The sequence below is a fragment of the Lissotriton helveticus genome, chromosome 4_1 (assembly GCF_964261635.1).
Source record: "Lissotriton helveticus chromosome 4_1, aLisHel1.1, whole genome shotgun sequence".
Taxonomy (NCBI): domain Eukaryota; kingdom Metazoa; phylum Chordata; class Amphibia; order Caudata; family Salamandridae; genus Lissotriton; species Lissotriton helveticus.
This window is the reverse complement of record NC_136063.1, coordinates 1,933,353,339-1,933,378,222: the sequence shown is the minus strand read 5'-3', so window position 1 is coordinate 1,933,378,222 and position 24,884 is coordinate 1,933,353,339. Positions and strand designations below refer to the sequence as shown.

Below are 24,884 nucleotides of genomic sequence, written 5' to 3'. Positions count from 1 at the left end.
GAAGACAATGGATTTCTTGGATGTTAGAATTATTAAGACACCTACAGGATTCGAGACCGAACTGTATTCTAAGCCGACAGACCGTAATAATGCATTGAGCTACGACAGTTTCCATCCCAGGAGTTTAATAAAGAACTTTCCACTTTCTCAGTTTATTAGAATCAAGCGAATTTGTTCAAACACAAACACTTGTCGTATGAAGCTGCAAGAACAAGCACAAAAATATGAGGAAAGAGGTTACCCAAGAGATGAACTACAAGAGAACATTGAGAAAGTTTTGAAGATGGACAGACAAGCATTACTGAGACCTAAAAACAAAACTATCAGTGAAAAAATGGTTCTAGTTACTAAATACACCACACAGTCAAAAGCCATCAAAGGAATCATAAATCAACGGTCGGAATTGTTGTCCACAGAACCTGATTTCAAGGATTTATTCAAAGAAAAACCAATGCACGCTTACACTAGAGGTCAAAACCTAAGACAAATGTTGAAACAGAAACAAGTGGCACATGAAGGAACAGTTTACAAAGGAACAGTACGTTGTCAGAACTGCACACATTGCAACAATTTGATTACGGGTAATTCATTCACACACCCCACAACAGGAATACAGGTAAAGTTAAAACATACAAGCGATTGTAACACGCAGCACGTAGTTTATGGCATCAAATGCCCATGCGGGATGATGTATGTTGGCAAAAATGAACGGCAGTTAAAAATCAGACTGATGGAACACAAGAGCAGAATTCGTAATTTAAATTTGTCATCACCATTGGTTACACATTGGAGAGATACAAAACATACTATTTCACAGATTTGTTTTCTCATCATTGAGAAAGTAGATATAGTCCAGGAATAGATAATCACCAAAGGCTGTTACAACGTGAATTATACTGGATTAAATATCTGAATACCAAGATTCCAATAGGACTCAATGACCGATATAATTTTTCATGCTATCTCTAAACATTTAAGCACAACACTGAAAGTATATAATACTGTGAATGATTCCTAAATACCACAAAGTGTTTCTAATATTGTTTATATGATAAACTTGATATTACAGCTTGAGCAATCATGCATTGTTTGATCATAGTACATTATTGTCGGTACCATAACTAGGTATGACTTTTTGAGTTATTTTGAAATGTAAATATAATATAACAAGTATAACATTGGTGAGAACAATGTCAATATGAGGCAGAATGTTTTCAACATTTGTATAATATGATGCATTTGTTTGATCTTTAAGGATGTTGAACATTGCCCACCAGTTATTGTGTACTGATTTATTGGAGTAAAATACGCATGAAACCATCACAAAGACATCACACCATACCATTCAACCGTATTAATCTTCAGTAAATAATACCATAACAAACTAAATACGGCAGGATCTTAACATCATCTTAACATATCAGGGTGGAAAAATACACCAGTACACAATTATAAAGTGAAATAGTAAACACATAACAACAGTGTACAGTTGTTAATTTCACTCGGTTAAGATGGCCCCCAAGGGCGCTAAATCAAAATACGAGTAACTCTGACAGTCCGTTTTTTTATCTTTATAGTTGTGAATACACGACAACGGGTTAAGAACAGTTAGGTAATGGCGGCGTTTTCGAACGCGGATTGAAGCACAACGGTAACGGGAGAGCAAGGCAGTGTCACCTATTCAGGTAAACACTGAATATGAGCGGTTTTTTAGATAGTCATAGTATTTTGAAGCTGACATTACTGTTAGGTACTAATAACGCTGTTTTCGTTTATTTTTAGAACGAACGATAAAACATAGAGGTATGAGAACATTTTATTTTAACAACACTGAGCACATGAGATTTTGGCTCGCAATCTAATATAACAGTCGACATTTTTCAGGGCATAGACATACACCGACAGCTCTACAGGTACGTTCCGTTTTTTTACAAGGCACATCTCGTTAGGAAGTATTTTGACATTATCAGCACCATTATAACTATGAATGCGTTTATTGTTTTTATTCATCTCATTCAGGCAGCTTACCAACAATAACATATGGTTCAGGCACGCGGTAAGCATTTAACCTTATCCAGAATATAACTTCTGTTGTGCAATCGTGAGTCAGTCTCTGACAGACAGATTACAAATATATTATCATTGTTTTCAGCTTTACCCAGGAGAGGTGATCCTTTTACACAGGTACGATTCGTAATATCATTAATATCACACCCATGGGCGTCCTCACATTTTACTTTACATTTATACATTTTTATTTTTTATTTCATTGCAGACGGCCCCTGATGAAGGTACTAACAGTACTGAAATGCATTGGGCAGACAGAGAAACTGTGTTGTAAATAGATAAAGCAAAGAATATTGTACATGTAAAAGCAGACAAGAAATGTAATAGATGTATTACATGTTGACATGATGAAATAATTCACACTGAAGAAAGTGTGTACAAGCATTCATAAAAATGAGAATTATGCATTAAAGCAATGTATTGTTTACTGGTATACTGATTTGTAAAACGTTTTTCAAAACTGATAAGGTGTATTACACCGGGTGAACAGTGCGCGGCTAGATGGGTTTATAACCCGTCATAACATATATTTTTTCCACTAGGATTGACTACCCTAATTAGCCGCAGCACCGATAGATTCAAGATATAAAGATTAACTAGCGGAGTGCTCCTCACACACCCCTATAATTTGTATAGACACTCTTGCACCACTTAAAAAAATTCTATTCTGCCAGGAAGCGTCCCTCCTCACCTTGGTACTCTGAACATTTGAGACTCCTAAGATGTAAATTTAGACAATTGGAAAGATCCTGGATGGCTAACCCCAATACCTCCAGGAAAAGGCATCATAAACAGGCAATAAAGGAATATAAAAAGGCTATAGCTGACGAAAAGATGGGCTATTTTAGTAACATCACCACCTCACTGAAATCATCTAGAGAGTTGTTTAAAATCATTAACACTCTGTCAATTCCCAAAGCGGTTAACTCTGTGGTCGAGACCCAAGAGCTGTGTGATAATATTGCGAGCTTTTTTCTCACCAAAATTGAGGACATCCACAGCTCCTTGGAATCTCTGAACTTGGAGTTGGATGCCATCCCAGTTTCTCCGTCCCATCGGTCAGTCTCTGCCCCGGAGACCCCTCAACTTGGTTCCCTCTCCTGTCTTGCAAGCTTCCCTCGGTTGTCATATGAGGATATTAACTGTCTTCTTGACGATACTAAGTCCTGTTCGCCCCTCGACCCCTGCCCCCTAAAAACGCCTAAGGTATGCAGGGAGGTGATTCTCCCCCATATGCTGGAGGTTATGAACAAAGCCATTTCAGAAGGGATCTTTCTAGAGTCCTGGAAGACAGCAGTGGTGAAACCTCTTTTAAAAAAACCCTCTCTGAATCCGGAAATCTTAAAAAAAATTCGACCCATCTCCCTGCTTCCAGCCCTGGCTAAAATGCTTGAGGCCCACCTAAATCGCCATTTAGCCTCGTATCTGGAAAGTGCCAACTTGCTGGATTGTTCCCAACATGGGTTTCGTGCTGCACAGAGCACCAAGTCTGCCCGCACTGTCGTGATCAATAATATCAGATCAGAGGTTGACCGAGGACAGACTGCGCTTTTGGTGCTGCTTGACCTAACGGCAGCTTTCGACACCCTCTCCCCTTCAATTCTGGTTGACCGGCTAAAGGGGATAGGTGTGGAGGGCACTGCTCTGAATCTGCTTTCCCCCTTTTTACATCAGAGAAGGCAGAGTTAAACTGGGAACATTTTTGTCATCTTCCCAGGCGGTGCAATGTGGGGTCCCACAGGGCTCCGCGCTGAGCCCTCTTTTGTTTAACATATATGTGACCCCTCTTGCCAAAATTATACGATCCTTTGGGTATCAGATCTTGTCGTATGCTGACGATACACAGATCATCGTCTCTACCACCGAGTCGATAAAAGAGTCTGCCCTTAAATTTAGAGCCTCTATGGAAGCAGTTGGGCATTGGATGATCCGCAACTACTTGAAGTTGAATGGAGAAAAAACTGTGGTCTTGGTCTTTGGAGGGGGTTCCGATCTCTGGTCTGGGGATTGGTGGCCTACATCCTTGGGGGACTGTCCCCAGCCAACCCGCCTGGCTAGGAATCTGGGAGTTCTCATAGATCCTGACCTCTCTTTTGATCTCCAAGTCAACAAAACTGTGTCCACATGCTGTGCCATCATTCGGATGCTAAAAAAGATTGCCCCCTACCTATCACCTGATGCTCGTAGACAAGCAGCGGTCGCCCTGGTGGGGTCCAGACTGGACTACTGTAATGCGTTATATGCAGGCATTAACAAGAAGTCACTTCAGCGCCTCCAGGTGGTCCAAAATGCCGCAGCCAGTATGGTCCTAAATCTGCCTAGACGCTCTTCGGCTACAAAGGCCAGAAAAGATCTTCATTGGCTGCCGATTCAGGCTAGGATTTCATTCAAACTGCTATGTCTGGCTCATAGGGCAGTTCATGGCCTAGGCTCGGAAGGGATTAGGTCCCTTATTAGCCTCTACACCCCCAACAGAACTCTCCGTTCAGCCTCCAGAAATCTACTCACTGTCCCCAGATTCAAGAGGACGAAATGGGGAGGAAGAGCTTTTTCCACCTTGGCTCCTAAGCTAAGCTATGGAACTCGCTCCCTCAGGAACTCTCCAGCCAACCTTCTTTGGCAATTTTTCGTAAACTTCTGAAGACTTGGCTCTTCTCCCAGGCCTACTAAAGTCGTTGTAAACTCTGTGGTATCAGCCTTTCTGTTCTTCCTGTCTGTACATTGTTTGTTTGTGCCTTGATGCCCTTGTGGTTAAGTTTGCGCATTACAAGACATCTTTCATTCATTCATTCACTATGCATGGGACACCTTGTGTGCCCCAGGCAGTGTCTCATTTCATTCAGCCCTCCCTGCCCCAATACACTATAGCCTGCCTGGGGTGGTGCTAGCACCTCCCTGTGACAGGAAACCTATTGTCCAAGCCTCCTTCGCTGGAAGGACTCCCAGCAGCAGGAGGTCAGACTTGTGTCTGTGGCAGCAGCATCCATTTTGTGATGCTGAGGCTCTGGTTAACTTTAACCGGGATTAATGGAAGGAACATGTCTTCTCCCTCTGGAAGGGTGGAATGCTACCCCCGTCGCCAGGACTGGCGAGGGGGTAGTATTCCAAAGCGTATGACACATTACACAACATGTTTTGATAAAGTCAAACCAGAGTTAGCATTTAACCGCGTGGTTCATAATGCACTTAAGAGTATATGGTATGGCAATATCCTAGAATAGCTATAAGGACATGGTTCCAAAAGCTGCAGACAGGCTCAGCTCATGCTAGATTACCATTTCACATAAAACCAAGCATTCTGCCTTCAGGATTGTTAAGGCCTGCCATAGGAGTGACTTATAGGTGTATATGTGTTTAGATATCAGGTTAGACATAGGAATACTATATCTAAGCAAGGGGTGATTACACGACCTTGCCCCAGCTGAGAGATCAGCCAGTTGTGTCAGTTTGGATGGCCAGCCAGGGGTGGCAAAAGATATGCTGCAGCCCCTGGTAGGCCTTGGGTGCACCTATGCCCTGGGTACCTATAGTACACTATACAGGGGCTCATAAGGTGACTCAATATCCAATTAGTTATGTACCTAGGGTACATGGAGTCCATTTTACAGAGAGAGCAGGTAGCCTGGGGCCCTGATTAGCAGGATCCCAGGCAAACGAAGTCGAAAACCAGCTAAACACAAGGCAAAAAATCTGGGGTAACCATAGTCCGGATTCCACCTTCCTACAGGGCCCACTCGGAAGTCTCTCCTGTATGTCGCTAGGCCGCTAATCGCTGGCAGTCCCTCTACTCCTCACCTCCCGTGGCGATCGCCGACAAGGCAGCCGCTCGTCCTTCCTTGCCTCCAGCTGGGTCGGCAGGCCCCGCTGCCGTAACTTGGGCCCACCTCCTCACTGCTCCACTGCACCGCTGTCGGCCCTTCTCCGCCCCAGCCGGGGCCCACAGGCCGCACGCCGCTGCCGGGCGCAACCCCCTCGCAGCGCCGCGCAGCTCTATCCCGCGGCACTCTCCCCAGGCCCGGAAGAGCCATTCCAGTCGGCCAGCGGGGGGGGGGGCGCACACCCCACCCGTCCCAGGCCCGAGCTCCGCCGTCCGCCGAAGTGCGGACCAATCGCCGCCCATTGCACCTCTCCGCCGTTAGCTGCCGCTTCTCAACTCCGGTCGGCCACACAGGCCGTACACCCCGCTCCAGGGCCTGCCTCCGGCCAACGCTGGGCACCACAGTGCCTGCACCCCGCAAGGGTCTCCAGGGCGGGGGCGGGGGGCACACAGCCAGCAACCGCTGTCGGCCACTATCAGCGCTCCTCTCTTCGCTCCCAGCGTTCTCCATCTGAGCGCTGTGCAGAACACCACACGGCGGGCCAGCGGCGATGGCGCCCGATGGTGTACCGATGCGGATCTCCAGCATCGTGACCCAAAAGAAGGGTATCCCCAGCACCAGCTCCGTGTGGCGATCGTCGGCTGCCCCCTCTTGTGCGCGGATGGGCACCAGGGATTGCGATATCAATGCTATGAGCCAGGCGATGCGGGAGGGACAGAAGGACACGTCCTACACCGCCGCCATCTTGGCCACGCCCTGTCAGGCTTTTTTTTAATGTCCCCATTGTTTCAACAGTCCGGCCTAGTCAAGTTCTTCACTTTGCAACGTTACACGATTTTCTCACTTCGGAACTATTGCTCTTAGCACTTGGCAGCCACCGAGACTTCCAGGCCATCACGACCTTGAACCGCCTTCCAAACAGGCACAGGCAGCTCGCATTCACTCTTGTCAGTCGTTAATGCGCATGCGTCTTGTCTTTCACTGTCAAAGCAGGCCAGTAACTCCATCTTGTTTTTAGGCCTCACGAGCCAGAATGAGAACTATCATATAAACAAACACAAATTAACATTAAAATTAGAGAAAAATAGCCCATTCTGTTTACCTCCCCCCTTGCTAAGGTTTCCCTATTAGTAATTACCTAGCAATAAGCTACATATATGCATTCTATACTTACTTTTGGTCCTAATTTCAGCCACATATACATGGACAAAAGTACATTTATGCTTCATTCCATTCTTTTAAAGTAGCATATTAATACATAACACAACAAAGTGACACAGTTAATAAATTACGTTTGCAACACAAGCAAGAATTAATCTCTCACGTTTTGATGTGTGCGTGACACTTTATTCTAAATTGATTAGTCCGTGCAACACTCCATTAGTTCAAGTTATACGTTACTGAAGTGTGACTTCACAAGGGGTACACAACATTTATTTTCTCCACCTTGCTCCATCAACTCCCCCCTTTAGTGATCTTATCACCAAATTATCTCCCAAAATTTGAATTTTTGTATTTTTTGTATTTTTTATCTCAAAACATGTTCCATGTTCTTCAAATTAGCAAGCCTTATACTTTAGTGTCTCTTTCTTTTATCTCCTTAAAGATTTTCTCTCTGAATTCTTCTAATTCCACATCACCCGTTTCTCTTTCTCTTTCTCTTTTTTCTCCTATTGCTTTCTTTAAAGCTTTTCTGGCATTCCTCCTGCTTCTACATATGCAACCTAATCTTATCATTACAATTACTAACACTATTACTGTTACTGGTATTAGTATCTTACCTATTATTGAACTACCTATTTCTTGAAATCAACGCTTAACTGCAGTAAAACTTTTACTAAGACGTTCAAGAATACCATCAACCCCCAGTGGTTCAATCTCTTTTTGCAACTTTGTAATGTACTTTTCATTGTTCTGACTTTTATCAGGAATATAGGTGCAGCAGTGTTGTACCTTCAATATTCCACAGACTCCTCCCTCTTTTGCCAATATAATATCAAGAGCAAGACGGTTTTGCATTACCATAGCTCTCATAGCAATCATTTCGGTGTTTACCATTAGGAAACCACCAGCTGTGTATGTTGACAAACGATCTACTATCGTTGACAATTTCCGAATTCGATTAGCATTGAAGGATATTCACACTGCTGGTATTAGTGCTCCAAAAACATCACCTATTATTTCTATAACACTCTCTCTCTTTCTACGACTTAAGGGTTTACCTATCTCATGTATGCCATTCGTCCCTCTATCAACATGAAAGATTTTTGGAAAGACCAAACCCACATAGCATGTCCCATACCAGTGGTCATGCAACCTGTAATAAGCTTTGTTCCCACAAATATAATAAACTCCGGGAAATACTGGATCCTCTCCTCCTTTAAATCCCCAACCCCCTATTATTCTATAGGTATCTTTACATTGACTTGCTCCCACAAAATAATTATCATACATAGTGTTGTCTCTTCTAATACAGAATTTTCCCATCATTGGTGTATCTATATTTAAAGCAACATTCACATTTCTTTCATCAATATTCTCATCATTGGATGTCCAATATTTTGATTTCGAATGCTTCACCTTTTCTTTGCGTTTGTAAGTCATTCTTCTTTCCTCAACCATATCTAGAAAAGCCTGCTCTTCTACTCTCATTTTACATGTCAAATTATTTTAAAAGCGTAATCATAACTCCGTTCATCCACCTCTAAAAAGTATTCTCCCATAACTGTAGCAGGTTTTCTTTAATTCAGTGTTTTATCAATTTTTAACTTAGCAAATACTTCATCTGAATTTGAAAAATGGTATTCCAGCTTCCCAGTCTGATAAAACAAACTAGCAATCACACTACAAGTAACCCCATAGGTAAGTGGGAGATGATGATAGGTCACCCCCTCAGAAACTGATGCAGGCAATTTTACACACACATAGCAGTCACTTGCATCCATTTTCCTAACATATTCTGACAACAAGTTAGAAAAAGTGTTCTTCGAGAAGTCGCTAATCGAGCTATCTTGATGTACTTCTGGCCTATATACATGCTGTTTGTTAGACTTTGACTCTGGCTCCTGCTCACTTGAACTCACATTCTTTTTCAATTTCACTAAATTATCTTGGAAAGGAATTACAATAGCTAAAATTATCCATATAATTGTTAATAGCCCAGTGCAGACCATACACAACCTACACCATTTTCTAAATATAGAACACTTTGTCTTATGGTTATTATTTACCTTTTTTTTTTTTTTTTTTTACACAGCAAAATTTATCTAACAACTTTTCTCCGACCTTGTGTCACCTGTTAAAGTTAGTTCTGTTACTTCTAACAAAGTTTCTTCAACCTAATGTCAATTACATAAATATTTTTATTCTCTCTAACAAGTTCTCTTCGACCTTTTGCCACTTACAAAATGTTGTTTCCTTCTATAGCACCACCTTCTTCATCAGAATTTTCAGGATTTATACTTTATATCTTATACCTTGAGCAATTGCTCCTCTTTTCAGTAATTTGTCTCTTTACTCACTTTTCCCATTTGTCTGGGGGTAACTCAAATCTTCTTGACTACTGTTTACTTCTGTAATTGTTGGCAACACAATATAGGACCATTCAGGTGATTTATACGTCTGATTTGGTCTTCTCACCCTCTTTGGTCTGCGTACCACTTCAATTTTTCTTCCCAAAGGCTCTCCTTGACTTGTTATTTCATGTACTTGCTCTTCTTGCTCCTTTTCTCTATTGGTTATTCTGATTCTCAATCCGCCATTATTCTTTGGCCAGTTATCTCCTTTACAGAATCTCTTCATCTTAGGCTCTGTAGTGTTTTGTTCCACTCTCCAGGCCCTTTTTCTTGGTCTTTTTCTCACTGATGTCTATTCTCCACTGTCATCAGTTTCGCTTTCAGTGTCTTCAACAGTTTTATTTATGATGGATTTTACAATATCTTTGTCTTTTGAAGTATCAGCCTTTGTTTCTGACAGTTCTTCTACTCTGTTAGGAACATCTCCAGAACTGGTACTTGGAATCTCATCCTTATCGTGAGTTACTTCCGCCTTTCCAGTATTTGGAATCTCGTCCCTGCCTTCAGAGTTTTCAAACTGTTCTTCTGAATTGTCTTGTCAGCAGTTTTCTCTGCGTTCTGCTCAGTCTCTTCACCTGTCTCTTCTCTTATCAATTCTCGATCTTCAGATTGATCTTCAGAATATGGTACTTCAATAATCTCCCCTTCTCCTTCTGATGCAGAACTAGCCTCGGATACTTCCAGATGTCGACGTTCTTGTCTAGCTTCTGAATCTGGACCTTCCTCTGGCTCACCCTCAGAATCAGAATCAGTGGTACTTTCACCTTCATCTGGGTGGTTTCAGGTTCAGGTACTTTGATGCTACGGCTTGCATGAACCCACCTCTTCACTCCAGCACATTTAACTGCAGTTGTGCTAATTAAGATCACCTGACGTTGTTTCTGCCAACGAGGCACCAAGCAATTTCTTCTACGGTGCTCCTTGATTTATAGCCAATCTCCAGGTATTAAGCCATGAGCTGGGTTTTTTTCTTTCGTTTCTGAATCAATTCCCACCTGATGGAACACAGAAGTCGCCACATCAGACAGGTTTTTGCAGTAATCCAGAATGATGTCATCACTAATGGTCAACAACTTATCAACTGATACATACGCCTATCTCATCACCCTGCCTATCAGAATCTCGTGTGGACTCAATCCAGTTTTCCTGTCAGGAATGCTTCTTAGAGTCATCAGAACAAGTGGCATGGCATCTGGCCACTTCATTCCTGTTGCCAGACACATTTTTGCAATCCTGTTGTAAATGGTTCCGTTTACCTGTTCAACTACTCCTGAAGCCTCAGGCCTGTAAGCACAATGTAGTCTCTGGCGTATATTCAGTGCTTCACTTATCATCTGTATGAGGTCGTTTTGAAAGTGGGGCCATGGTCTGTCTCGATTGTCACTGGGGACCCGAATCTAGGTATGATTTCACGTAGAAGCAATTTTGCAACAGTTATTCCATTGTTCCTCCTTGTGGGGAATGCCTCCACCCACCTTGAGAACAAACAGATGACCACCAGAACATATTTCAGTGTGTTACATGGTGGCAATTCAATAAAATCCATTTGCATTCGTGTAAATGGACCTCCCTCCCGTCCTATGGTTCCCAGACTCACGATTGTTTTTCTGTTTGGATTAAACTGTTGACACACCAGATACCTCTGGCACAGGCTCTCTGCAATCATCCTGAACTTTGGGTTATACCAAGTCTGTCTAAGCAGCCTCAGCATGGCATCTCTTCCAATGTGTGCTTGACCATGATATGCTCGAACCATGTTTGAGATCATGCCTATCAGGCATTACTGGTCTTTCATCTTTGTAGACCCACATTTCATCTTCCTCCCTTTGTCTGCATCCTGCTTTCAACCAAGTATTCTTTTCTTCCTCACTTGCCTCTTCCTGCATTTGCCTCCCTTCCTGCCAAGATTCGACTATTGTTAGCATTAAAGGACTTGGAACATGGTCTTTTTCCCTGTCTTTATTAATTGAAGCCAAATTCTTTGCACAGTATTTTGCAATTGAGTCAACGTATCTGTTACCTTGGGTGATGTAGTCATCCCCCTTCTTGTGTGCTGCGCATTTTACCACAGCTATTTTGTCTGGTAACTGTATTGCATCAATTAGCATCTTCACAAACTCAGCATTCCGTATGGGAGATCCTGCAGAGGTCAAATAACCTCTTTGAGACCACAGTTGCCCATAATCATGAACAACTCCGAACCCATTCTGACCGTCACTCACTATGGTGACCTTGATCTCTTTTCCCAATTCACATGCTCGAATCAAAGCAATCAGCTCTGCTACTTGAGCAGAACGAATTCCTTTCAGACAAGATGCTTCCAACACCTTTGCAACAGTGCACACTGCATATGCTGCACTCAAAACACCGCCATCCGTTCTCAGACATGAACCGTCCACAAACATCACATAATCAGATTCAGACAATGGCTCATCTCTGATGTCTGGTCTTGGTTTGGTACAGCATTCAAGAACATCCAAGCATTTGTGATCAACTTCTCCTCTCACCTCAACTTCTTGGACGTCAGGTAACAATGTAGAAGGGTTTACATTTACACACCTCGAAATTGTCACATTCACTGCTCCTAAAATTGTTTTCTCATACTTTGTAATCCTGCTATTGGTCAGATATTGAGTTTTTGTTCTAGTGAGGAGAATCTCCACTGAGTGAGGTACATACACCCTCACAGGAAATCCCATCACTATTCCTTCACTTTGCTCAATGCTGACACTTGTAGCTGCTACTGCTTTCAGACAACCTGGCAATGGCTTTGCAACAGGGTCCAAAACAGCTGAGAAATATGCAATTGGCTTTCTCAGTTTTCCATGTTTCTGAATCAGTACTGACAATGCACATCCCTCTCGCTCACTGCAGTACAGTTCAAACTTCTTTTCGTAATTTGGCATTCCTAAAGCTGGGGCTTCACAAAGACTGGTTTTTAACTGCTCAAATGCTTCCATCTCAGTTTTAGTCAGAACAATAGGGTCTCTGATGTCTGCTTTAGTCAACCTTTGTAATGGTCTTGCAATCAGTGAAAATCCACTAATCCATTGTCTACAATAACCTACCATTCCCAGGAACATTCTCACTTGTCTTTGAGTTTTAGGTGGTTCCATTCCCTTTATCATCTTAATTCTTTCTGCAGTCACTTGTATAATTCCTTTGGCAATCTTATGACCCAAGTATTGCACTTCTCTCTGACAAAATTGTAATTTGGATGGTGACACTTTATGTCCCTCTTCAGCCAAATGATTTAACAATGCAACAGTATCAGTTATGCATGCATCTTTAGTCTTTGATGCTACCAAAAGGTCATCAATGTATTGAACTAATACAGATTCTCCAGGCAAGCTCAACCTTTCTAATGATTTCTTTAGCAATTGATTAAAGATCGATAGACTTTCAGTGTACCCTTGAGGAATTCGGCACCATGCCAACATACGATCTCCGAACCGGAACGCGAATATTGGCTGGCTTTCTGGATGCAATGGAACTGTGAAGAACTCATTACATAGGTCTATGACTGTGTACCATTCCGCATCATAGGGAATCTGATACAGAATCACTGCTGGATTTGGTACAATTGGGCAACATGGGACAACTATTTTATTTACCTTTCTCAGGTCTTGTACAATCCTAAAAGATCCAGTTGGCTTTTTCAATCCCATGATCGGTGAATTGCAAGGACTGCTCTCTATCTCTCTCAGTATCCCCTGCTCAATCATTTTGTCAATCACTGGAGTTATTCCTTCAATCACTTCTGCAGTCATTTTATACTGGGGAACATTTGGGTAATTTTCACCTTCCTTTACCGTGACTTTTACAGGATCCACATCTCTCATTTACCCAATTTCTTTTCCTGTGAAATCCCACACCTTTTCTTTCACTGACTCCTTCAATACATCAGGTATCTTCTCTCGATCAAACACAGGAAACAGTTTATTTTGCTCAGCCTCAACCATGAGCATAGTCATTTTATACAGACTATCTTAATCTGGAGTTTGTAATTCTATGCCATCGGGTCAACAATATATATGGCACAGTTCATCTTGCACAAAATGTCTCTGCCTAACAGATTAACAGGACTACTATCGCACACCACAAATCGATGCATATCTTTGAAGTTTCCAATTTCTACTTCAACTGGTTGTGTCAAGGGAGTTTTTTTTTTTTTTTTTTTTTTTAAAAACCTTTATTCGAGCAAGCAGAAAGGTACAAGGATGGGCCTACAACCACACGGGCCAGCCGCTAAAAAGGAGTAGACACATATCATATATGCCCGCAGAGGTAATCGTCAATCAACAATGCAATACTCCACATTATATACAGGACAAAAACAGGTTTTATATATATGAAAGAACAAACATACAGAAAGGCGAGAGTGTATCACTGAAGGTCAGCCCAAGGGACGCAAGGGGGGGACAGCAGCGGAAGTGCAGTAGCAATATCCTAAGCACTAAGGAGTGCGGAGTGGGGGGGGGGGAGGGGGGCAGAGATCACGAAGAAGAAGGGGGGAGAGCCGGAGACACCAGCTCAGTCCCTATATGAAGATTCCGGGAACGCTAGCCTAAGGAGACAGGGTAATCTCGATAGTGTCCACAAGGGGAGGAGTACAAATGTCGCCACGGTATTCGTTCCATTGACCCCACACCTTCACCCATGCCCTGGGTCTGCCCCTGGCCACATAGACAGTTTTCTCACGGAACATGGACCAATCCATGTTATCCTCCCATTGCGAGAGGGCAGGGGGCCTGGCGGCCCCCCAGAGTTGCGCAATATCTCGCTTCGCAATCATATAGCCCAGGGTGGCCCATCTAGTCTGTGCCACCGAATAGTCCGTGGGCTCCCAAACATTCAAAAGACAGCGACGAGGTTCCGGACGCAAGGATATCCCTGTCACCACAGTCATCAGATCAAGCACAGCCACCCAATAAGCAGCCACCATCGGGCACTCCCAAAGAATATGCAGGAAAGTAGCACGCAAACCACATCCACGCTTACACAGTCCATCGGAGGAAAAGCCCATCACCATCAGTCGCTGTCCCGTCACGTACACCCGATGAAGGATCTTCAATTGGACCAGACGGAGTCGAGCCGGTATAGCCACCTCCTTCGGAGAGGAGAGGGCCGATTGCCAATCCTCATCATCAAGTTCCAACCCATCTCCCATCCACTGTTCCCGAAGTCGGGCCAATAAGTCAGTCCGATTGTTAATCAACTTTTTATAGATCAGGGAGATAGTGCTATCAGGAAGATGTTCGTCAAGGATACGGTCTTCAAGTGGGGAAGAGTCAGGCGGAATCTCACCAGGAGCAAACACCGAAACCAAAGCGTGCCTGATCTGTAAATAACGAAAGAATTCCCGACTACTCAGGCCGTAGTCAGCCTGGAGGGCCTGAAACGGGCGCACAGAACCCTTAGAGTATACATCCCCCACTTTAGAGATCCCAATCAAGTCCCAACGGTCAAAACCCTTGGAAGACCAAAGACCGCCCAGACGTTCTGAAGCATAAAGCGGCGTCGCCAACGTCAAGCGATCCTCCCAGCCCAGGCTCACATTCGCAGCACGCCACACCGTCAAAGCAGTCAAAGTAGGTCCCACAAGATGGCGCCCAGCGGAGCGAGAATAGAGCACTCTGTTAAAGTCACCTCCCGGAAGCTGAAGTTTATCCATCTCAAACGCCGGATTACGACCCGGCGAGAACATAGCGTGATTAATAGCGGACAGATGGGAAGCCCAGTAGTATCTCTTAATATCGGGGAGCGCCATGCCCCCATCGTACCACGGGATGGAAAGTTTCGCAAGAGCAATGCGCGGTCGCCCATCCCAAATAAGTTGCCTCTGAAGGCTCTCAATCTCCCGAAAATAGGTCTTGGGGATAGGATCATAATAATTCTGGAGAGCGTAGAGAAACCGCGGTAGTGACATCATCTTAAACAGGGCCGCCCGACCCAGTGGAGACAGGGGAAGTTTGCGCCAGCGGGCAACGTCCAGACGGAGCCTAAGCAACGGGGGAAGGAGATTACGATCAAAACGAAGGGACGGATCCAAGGTAACAAAAACCCCAAGTATTTGAAACCATCCCGGACCACCTGAAGAGGAAGTCTACTCGGCAACGGAGGCAAGATACCAGATAAAACGTATACACAGGATTTAGACCAGTTGATGACGAGGCCTGAGTTAGCGCCAAAGGACGCAAGAACGTCAAATAAAACAGATAAAGACTTGCGAGGAGAAGTAAGATACAAGAGGATGTCGTCCGCATAAAGCGAGACGCGGTCTTCGAAATCCGGGGCCCAACGAATACCTTTAAGGGACGGTTCCCAACGGAGCCAGGCCGCCAACGGTTCAAGAGCGAGCGCGAACAACAGAGGGGACAAGGGGCAACCCTGACGGGTACCCCTGCCCAAGGAGAAGGGGGCCGACACTCTACCGTTCACTACAACTTGCGCCAGAGGTTCCGCGTACAACAGCCTAACCCAGCTAATAAACTCGCACCCGAATCCAAATTTCTCAAGTGTCGCCCATAAATAGGGCCACTCCACAGTATCAAAGGCCATGGAGGCATCCAGGGACGCCAAAATGGCCGGTTCAGTCAAAAGCCCCGCCCTCGCCAGCGCGCCGTGGAGGCGACGGAAATTCAGAGCAGTGTTGCGATGCGGGATAAAGCCAGATTGATCCGGATGGACCAACTCCCCAAGAACCGAAAGGAGACGGGTCGCCAAAAGTTTAGCCAACACCTTAGGTTCAACATTTAATAGGGATATGGGCCTATACGAGGAACAAAGGTCACGCGGTTTACCCTCTTTGGGAATGACGACGATTGTCGCCAGACGCTGATCATAAGGAAGTATGTTCCGCTCACGAGATTCTAGAAACATGGCGCGGAGATACGGCGCCACCTTATCGGGGCGTAATTTGTACAACTCAATAGGCAAACCGTTCGGGCCCAATGCTTTGCCCGAACGGAGCGATCGAACTGCATTGGCTATCTCATCATTCGTAAAAGGGGAGTCCAAAGCAATACGGTCCAAGTCGGTGACACAGGGCAAAGTGATATCACGCAGAAGAAGGCGGGAGTCGGCAACATCCCTCACAGACACGGGAGCATATACCACACGGAAATATTCCGCAAAACGATCAACAATGGCGGTCGGATCAATCACATTCTCACCACTCGCAGACTGAATCACGGGCACCACACGATTAACTCTTTCTTTCTTGTCCAACCACGCTAGGAGTTTGCCCGCCTTGTCACCCACATCGTACAATCTGCCCTGCTGCTCACGAAACATCACCTTTGCAGCGTCAGTGACCAGAGATTTATATGCAAACTGTTTTAGACCCAGGGCATGGAGTTTCTCAGGCGTGACACCAGATTCCAACTCGTCCTCCAAAGCAGAGATCTCCCCCTCAAGGTCCACCACCTCCCTCCTCCCTGCCCTCTTAGCTTCAACAATCAAGGAAAGGGCCTGTCCACGAATCACAGTTTTAAAGGCTTCCCACAGGGACACAGCCGAAGAGACCGACCCCTCGTTTTCCAGGAAATATGCATCCATGGACTTGAGCAAGAGGGTACGAGTCTCAGGGGAGGAAAGATACCAAGGGTTAATGGGAGCCACTCGGCCCGCCGCCTCTACCCCAACCTCGAAACGAAGCCAGAGCGGCGAGTGATCAGAAATACCCCTCGGCAAATGTAAAATCTCACGAACCGCCGATGATTGGGCTGCGGGCATCAGGAAATAATCCAGCCGAGACAGACTGCCATGAGCCCCAGAATGGAAGGTGTATTGGAGCTGAGTAGGATGCAACAGTCGCCAGCAGTCCACAAGGCCAAAGGTATCTAAAAACCCACCCAACCACTGCTGAGCCTGCGGGGTATCTCTAGGAGGATGGCGATCGTGAAGGCCGGAAAGCACCGAATTAAAATCACCGGCCAGAAAGAGAGTGCTATCAGGGAGATCTAACAAAACACGGCCCAAGTCAGTAAAAGTAGAGGCCTGCAAACCCGGGGGAACATAAACATTGAAGAGAGATAGGGTGCGGCCTTCATACCTACCCACCAGGACAGTATATCTCCCACGGTCATCATGAATCACCTCATCGATCGCCAGGGGGAGGGAGGTCCGAACAAGAATACCCACACCCCTAGATCCGGAGGTAAACCCCGAGTGCGCCACAAGGCGGTAGCCCCATCTATTCATTGCATAACAAACATTACCAATCAAATGGGTTTCTTGCATGAAAACAATGTCCGGTGACAAACGTCGTATACATTTTAAGACCACACTGCGCTTAATACGATCTCCCAGGCCATTAACGTTCCAGGAAAGAAATTTCAACCCTCTACCCCCCATCCCAGCCGCCCGAGCCAAGACCCCTCGTCCATGAGCTAGACATCAGAAACAGCAGCAAACACAGGAGCAACTCGCCTTGAAAACAACACACAGAAAAGAAAAAACTTCCCAACCCCCCTCCCCCAAACTGAAGAGAAACACCCCCCACCCTGCACCCCTGCAAAAAGCTAAAGAGCCACCCCAACCTGCAGTGTGCCTGTCGCCCAAGAACCCCTATTCTACACAAAGACCCCGGAGGAGGAAAGGTCTCCGTTCCATCCTCCCCCCGACCTCAGCAAGAACAAAAATAACAAACGAAAGACAGAATGATCACAATGTAGAGGGACGCCGGTCAACACTCCTGAGAATGTATTCAAAATAAGACATAAGAGCCGAACAGTTAGATCTCCACACCACCTTCGGCACCACCAGGGTGAGCGGCGGAGTCCGTCTCAGGAGGACGGTCAGGCAATGAGTCCAGCCAGTCATTAACAGCATCTGGCCGATCAAAGAAAAGGGTACGCTCATTGTATTCGACCCGGAGTCTGGTGGGAAAGAGCATGGCGTAACGTAGGCCCCGATCCCGGAGACGTTTCTTGGCACCACGAAACTCCATACGTTGTCTCTGAACCTGTTGGGAAAAGTCCGGGTAAAAGTTCACCGTAGCATTCTCAAAGGCCACCGGGCCCTTCACCCGCGAGGCCTGCAGGATAGCGTCCCGGTCTCTATAATGAAAAAGCTTCGCTACAATGGGTCTCGGCGGGGCTCCCGGCTTGACTTTGCCCCCTGGAACACGATGTGCGCGTTCCACCGTGAAAAATTTTGTGAGACCAGAAGGGGCCAGATGGTTCAAGACCAGATCCTCAACCAGGAGATCCACCGAGTGGGGTTCAGGGTTTTCCGGTACACCAACCAGGCGAACATTGCAGCGACGTGCCCTATTTTCAAAGTCCTCCAGGCGACGGGTCATGAAGTCGTTCCCCCGACGGAGATTTCCAATCTCTGTTTGGAGCTCCGAGACGTCATTCGTAAGGCTAGAGGATTTAATATCCAGTGATTGTACCCTCTCATTCGTCTTGCCGAGATCAGCACGAATCAGATTCACCTCAATAGCCACGGTGTCAAGTTTGTGGGCCAAGGCCTCGTACTGTAGGCCGATGGATTCCCTCACACCCGAGATGGCGCCCATGATATCCTGTAGGGAGGGCTCCGCCGACTCTTCCAAAACTCGTTCGGACGCTATACTAGAACCAGGCAGGGCAGCTCCGGGGGACCCCTTAGAATGGGTATAACGATCCATGACATTTGATTGAACTGGAGCTCCGCGCAGAGGTGTTTTCGTCTTGCGCGTCTCTCTGTCCCCTCTGCCCGCCATTTTGAAGATGCGTCACAGGACAAGCCACCAGGTTCGACGGGCCCGACACCCAAAGTACAGGATCAAAAGTACATAAAAAAGGGGGCACAACTCGGGAAGAGGTCGCCAAGCCAGCAAATAGGTCACATGAAAGCCCAACAGCCGATCTGCCTCCAAGTCGCAGTCGCAACACGACATCCACATCCGTGGCCCAAGTCGGAACGGAATCGAAACCGAAACTTAGGAAGGGGGGACCCACAAGGCCAGATCTCCTGCCGTTGTTGTTCAATTGCAGGACGGCTACAGAACCGCACCCCGTCCCGGGCGCACCTCAAGGGCGGAGCCCAAAAGTTCAGAGCACCATATCTCAGGAATACGAGATCCAAATCGATTTCTGAAAAGTGCCAGGGTAATCAGCCAAACGTCCCCTACACGAATTCTTGCAAGAAATCAGGATTCAGCCAGGATAAAATGCCGGGAGCGGCGAGGGTCCGGAGAGCGCTGTGCTCAAGCGGCCATCTCGGATGCCCGCCTAGCTCCTCCTTCGTCAAGGGAGTTTTTATCTGTCTATTAGCTCCACCTACAACTTGGATGGACTCTACCAAGAGAGGAAGATTTTGAATTTCCACTGATCTAACAGTAGAACGGGTAGCGCCAGTGTGCACTAGGAAAGTTATTTCTACATCATTCACCTTTCCGCTCACAAATGGACCAGACTGATCTACCTCAAGAGTGGCTCCAAGCACACACTCTTCTTCCTTTCTCAGGCACCATCAGAAACTTTCATCCGACTCACTGCCACCCTCTTCTTGTAACCAATACTGAGGACACGCATCCACTCTTTGCGATCTTTTTACCTGCTCACCTCCGCTGAATCCTGTCTCTGCACTGTATCTCTGTTGGTTTATACTGTGTGGCAATGGCGGTCGTGGCACCTGACTCTGCTGATTTACTATCTGCTGTTGCTGCGGTTGTTGTTGATTTACCTCGTACTGCACCTGCAAATTCAATGATGTATTTTCTGCATTAACCCTCGGCGGACATTTACACTCTTTCTTCCAGTGCCCTAATTTGACGCAATTAAAACAGGGGTACTTCTTTTTCAGCTCATCAATGTTCCCTACTAATTTAGGTTTTCCGAAACTACCTTTTGGTTTTGCCTGATTTGCATCAGCGCCTCTATTGTCCAATTGCACTGCTTGCTCTGCCACTTTTACTTGTGCCCACATAGCCTTTTCTTTTAAATTCTTTTGTTTTGCATCAATTTCCTCACTGCAATATTTGGCTTTCCTTAAAACATCATCTACACTGCTCGATTGCCATCCTATCATGTTATGCCTCATCATATCTCTAATCTCCGGCCTCAATCCATACACGAACCGGTATATAAAATGGCTCATGTCGTTTTCACTCAGTTCTACATATCCACTGTACCGTTTAAATACCAACAACAATCTCTCATAAAACAAATGTACAGATTCTTTCCGCTCTTGTGTGGTTCTGTCTATTTTAACCCAGTCAGTTTCTTTTGGGGGAATTCTGTTTTTCAGAAACACAACCACTTGCTCATATTTTCTCATTCCATCTGGTGACGGAGCTCCTGTCACTTTGTCTCTAGGAAACTCCTCTCTTGGCCAATGCACAGATATTTTACATTCAGTCCATAAATCTGCTGGTACAACTATGTCAAACAATCCATCTAAATCAACCCACAGCACTTTTGAAACTTTCACAAATCGATCTACCTGTCGATACCATTCCACTGGTTTTTCTCTCAGCCTAGGGAAATCATTTGTGAATGACAATATATCCTGTCTGCTCCAGGGAACATGTACATATCCTCCTCCAGGTATCTCTCTCATGGGGAACTTGGTTGTTACTGCTTCTTTTTCCCTGATTGGAAACGCTAATGTAGATTTGTCACTATTTTCTTCTTTGTTCTTTGCCCACTTAACCCTCCATTTACTCATGTCTCCCCATTTTCGCAGTAACACAATCAACTCTTTAATCTGCGCTAACCTTCCAGCAGTATTCTTGCTCTCAATGTCTTTTTCTGCAAAATCTACTCTGTATGACTTGCAATGTTTTAATTTAAACTCTACTCCCAATTCAGTTGCTAATTCTTTCAATTGATCATGCACCGTTTTAGCCTTCCAGGTTATACTTTTACACATGAACATAAGTTCATCATCCTGGTACGTTTTTAATCTGTCTGTTCCAATGGTTCCAATAATTAATTCCTCCATATCTACTTTTAATTTTGCTACATCCAGCACTTTTGATTCATGCTCCTTTAATATCAAAGTTTTAATCCACTCAATTCCTGGTCTAAAGGTCCGACAGGGGTTTGCGTTAAATCTATTTTCTCTACACTCCTTTCTGGTGTGGCAGAATCAGATTCTGCTCCGGTTGCATATTTATATGGTAAACTCTGATTAAAAGTCAAGTCAGGCGGATTTACGGTGCTCACTCGTTTAACTGCTGACAAGTCTGGGTAAATATTTCTGTTCAGCTTTTGCAAGCTCTGCTGTAATGGGATTGTTAAACTTGGTTCTTTCACTCTCTGATTTTCAAACACTGGAATTACAGGTCCTATGGTTAACATAGAAGCAGCTGTCACTGCTTCTATGTTTTTAGGAAACTCTTGTATCGTTTCAGTCAATTCATTGGTAGTTCGTATATACTTTGCAGTACTGGCTTGTTCCTCAACTAGTCTTTCTGCCCTATTTACACTCTCTCGTTCATTACTCGGTTTAGGGGTACCGGTAAGTCTTGACTCTGTTATAGAGGTATTTGGGTTGTATCTCACTTCTACTCTTTCTGGTACATCTTTTAAATCCGAATATTGTTTTGGAATTTCATTATTTCTCTCATCTGCCGATGGGGCATTTGGTGTGGTCCATAAAGAACCTGGCTGATACGGGGCGGTCTTCTATTTAATGTTCTTCTAATACAGCATCCTCCGATTCACTGTCACCATAACTTTGCCTCTCCTTTTCTATGTGTTTCTTCTTCTCTCTGCATTTTCGCCCTTCAAAATCATCCATTAATCTATCGGGATACAATCCATCGCACATGTTTGCATCTCTCCATCTGCGCATTCTCGTCTCATGTGTCTCACCTCATAAGCCACTGAATCTACTTTGTGGTCTTACATGTTGACTCAACCGTTCGCTTTCTATATCATGCATCTCATCTTCCCATTCAACCAATGCCTCAAATTGAGTTGCTCTCGGTCTCGGTTCTAGCTGCATCATTCTATGCGTCAAATTCCTCAAAACTGCCAAATCGAAAGATCCTCCCTCCGGAAAGGCTAACACACCATCATCTTTTGTATACCGTACCCAATTCTCTAACCAAACGCACGTATGGTAACCATATTTTGACAACATATAAGAAGCAGGTGTCTTCGGCGGAGGAATTATTTTTCCCTCTCTCGTGACTACCTCTTTGTCTTTTACAAACATATTTTTCAGTTTTTTAAACCATGAAGGTTTTTTCTTGTCCCGGTCATAATAATAATAAGCCATTTTCGGTATATTTCCTGCCTCTCAAAAGATCGCGTACTATTCTGTTGCTGTCCCGTAACACCAACCTATCACAGCGCGGTTCACACTAAGGCACCAATTAGAACAAGATACGTCTCTGAAGTGCTGAACCAATAATTTTTGCTGCTTTCCGTAATGCACCAATCAGCCCTTTCCCCGTCTCGGTCACAAGGACCAATCCCTGCGCGACACTTTTGATGTCACCTGCGCTCCGGCCTCTGCAGCGCCGACTGACCCCTACTTACAGGATTTTTTCACGAAGCCGTATTTAAACAATTCCATTCTCCTGTTTCTCTACATAAAGTGATAGATTTTCTCAATCACACAAGTATTCTGTATTTCCAGTAGACAGCGCTTCTGTTTTTTCTACTACCGAATTTTACACTCGCCGACAAAGTAGCACTACTACCTCTACTTTACCCTTCTCTCAAGCTCGGGTTAATCTCTAATACTCTCCCAGCAGTAAGTTTAAGTCAGGATACGCAATGATCCCTGTACTTGAAGGCTAAGATTTTAAAGACTGTCCTCGCTATACATTTATCCTTCCACACATAAAAGTCCCTAAACAGTGATATACGACGATACCACCGCAGTATACGACAATACTACTTTTTTGAAACCGACCAATCAATGCACTGTGCGACTTCACTTGCCACACTTCCTCTGCCTGAAAATAGAGACCTTAGCTTCACACAACACTTGGAAGCCTTTTCAGGATTACATATAACGTAATACAAACTCAACAGTTGTTAGTCATAATTCTGTACATCAAATTCTATATAGTGCTTTATACATAGCCCTGGCTAATTTCCATAGCAACCACTACTCTGCTACCAAGCTTATAACTGATGCAGCGCTACTCCAAAAATAAACTCTGAAACCATTTCACTTATCCCTGAAACAACAGAACATACATTTGCTCACTCGTGGGGCCCATATCACTGAGAGCTACTCACGCACACTTTCTCTCTAATTCTAGGGATCAGTGAATCTAATGGAGAGCTGCTGTATCATTTAGCGAGATGTCTAATTTAAACTAAGCATTATACTATTTACATCTGCAGTTTTAGAATTTTACCATGGTTCTGCTAGTACGAAATTAGGCGTAGGAAGACTCAAGACCAGTTTAGTTTTCCATTTTATCTAATTTTATTCAAGCAGATTTAACATGTCTAAAACTTCCCTTCTTTATTTATTTTAATTCTCAAAATGACATTTAAACGAAAATTTGGTTCAAAACAGTCAATATCATTTATTTAGAAAAATATCAGAAATAAACATTAGAAATTTAGGTTTAGAACGCAAATCTTAGCAAAGATTGATAGTTCTCAAAGTCCATTTTTCTCCTAACATCCCTAACTAGAATCCCTAATTAAAGTGCATTTGCTGGAAAAGAAAAATGTAAGTTTTTCCCTGAATGTTCTTACGTGTCCAACTCAATCAGCAGTCCGACAGCATGCCAGCAGGAAATTGAAGAAGCGTTTTTTACTTGACAAAATCAGCACTTTTTATACCTTTTTCACTAGCTCTATCTATCTAAAAGAGTATCTTTCGTAGAAAAGTCGAGTCCTCATTGGTCAATTAGGGTCGGATGAGCATAACCTCATCGATAAATTATATTTTTTCTTCCTGTCTGGCTTTTTTTTAATGTCCCCATTGTTTCAACAGTCCGGCCTAGTCAAGTTCTTCACTTTGCAATGTTACACGATTTTCTCATGTTCAGAACCATTACTCTCAGCACTTGGCAGCCACCTAGACTTCCAGGCCACCACGACCTTGAACCGCCTTCCGCACAGGCACAGGCAGCTCGCATTCACTCTGGTCAGTCGTTAATGCGCATGCGTCTTGTCTTTCACTGTCAAAGCAGGCCAGTGACTCCATCTTGTTTTTAGGCCTAACGAGCCAGAATGAGAACTATCATTGAAACAAACATAAATAAACGGTAAAATTAGAGAAAAATAGCCCATTCTGTTTACCTCCCCCCTTGCTAAGGTTTCCCTATTAGTAATTACCTAGCAATAAGCTACATATATGCATTCTATACTTACTTTTGGCCCTAATTTCAGCCACACATACAGGGACAAAAGCACATTTATGCTTCATTCCATTATTTTAAAGTAGCATATTAATAAATAACACAACAAAGTGACACAACACAAGCGAGAATTAATCTCCCACGTTTTGA

The 24,884-nt window shown here is 44.5% G+C and overlaps 1 protein-coding gene across 3 annotated transcripts in view; it reads left to right on the top strand.

Moving 5' to 3' along the window:
- The window catches only part of ARHGEF6 (Rac/Cdc42 guanine nucleotide exchange factor 6), a 1,071,863-nt gene that overhangs the window by 303,245 nt on the left and 743,734 nt on the right, over positions 1–24,884 (top strand). Inside the window, exon 1 of one of the 3 annotated variants that reach the window (XM_078688615.1) lies at positions 1,806–1,913. The exons of the other annotated variants lie outside the window; for them this stretch is intronic. The gene's annotated coding sequence lies outside the window, so the exon portion shown is untranslated. Of the gene's footprint in view, positions 1–1,805; positions 1,914–24,884 lie in introns of those variants that run through there. 3 annotated transcript variants of the gene reach the window in all.